We start from the raw sequence: 978 nt of genomic DNA, 5'->3' as shown, positions 1-978 counted from the left end.
ATATATGTAATATGAATTTACTTAGTTATCCATACCTTTGCGTTCATTTGGCCTCACTAATGTCAGTAGGAGAGATGGCGGTAGTGGCGTCCCCCTCTCTACGAGCGACACTTTCGCCGTGTCACTGCAGAAGCCTCCAAGAACCTTGACTGCGCTCTCTCCCTGCTCCGTAAGTGCAAGCGCCGCTCCATCCTCAGCCGAGTCGTCACCAAAGCAAAAGCCATCTTTAACCGCACCAAACATAACAACCATAAATTTTGATAGTACATGGCAGGCTGAGCAGGAGGCTGTGGTTGAGACTTGAGACATAGCCTCCCTCTTCCTGATTGTTACTTCACAGTCATGCTGCTTTAACTGCAATTCGACAAGGTCTCTTAAATCTAGCGAAGAAAATGAGCAATTAATTATTATTATTATTATTAAAGAAAGATTAGGTTGGTTACTTGGTAAGACTTGCAACTTGAGTAATAAGCGAGAGATAGATTCTTGAGATGCGGAGACTCCAGTCTCCAGATGAAGGTTTGGCTACTGCTTCAGCCTCTGATTTGGCTGTGGTAGGAGGGACAACATTTGAGGAACTATCAAGAGAAACCTTGTTGCATATGCCAAAAATAAAAGAGCATTATTAAAAATATTTGAAAATGGAAAACAAACATGGAAAGAAGAAGAAACTTGGGAATGAAGTGTCTATCAGATTAATGGTCAATTGGAAAAGATAAAGCATGAAGGATAAAGTTGTAAAAAGATAATGATAATATGATTAATTAAATAAATATATTTCAAATATTAATTTTAATTGGAGTATTTTTAGTATATTATGTTAATTTTAATATTTTTATCACGGTAAAAATTTAATTATAAAATTTAATATAATATAAAAATTTAATTATAAAATTTAATATAAAGATTAAATTAAAAATTTGATAAAATTATAAATAAAATAATAAAACTATAAATAAATAGAGAAAGAGAAAACTT

General features: G+C 33.4%; 1 long non-coding RNA gene across 1 annotated transcript in view; it reads right to left on the bottom strand.

Annotated features, from left to right (window-relative positions):
- LOC107625591 overlaps positions 1–666 on the bottom strand; it is a 7,180-nt gene extending 6,514 nt beyond the window's left edge. Inside the window, exons 1-2 of the long non-coding RNA XR_001617319.2 lie at positions 444–666; positions 36–354 (exon numbers count right to left, since the gene is read on the bottom strand). This is a non-coding gene — a long non-coding RNA (uncharacterized LOC107625591). The remainder of the gene's footprint in view (positions 1–35; positions 355–443) is intronic.

Source organism: Arachis ipaensis, chromosome B02 (assembly GCF_000816755.2).
Source record: "Arachis ipaensis cultivar K30076 chromosome B02, Araip1.1, whole genome shotgun sequence".
Taxonomy (NCBI): Eukaryota; Viridiplantae; Streptophyta; class Magnoliopsida; order Fabales; family Fabaceae; genus Arachis; species Arachis ipaensis.
Note: the sequence above shows the minus strand (reverse complement) of the source record. Positions and strands in the feature narration are given on the sequence as shown.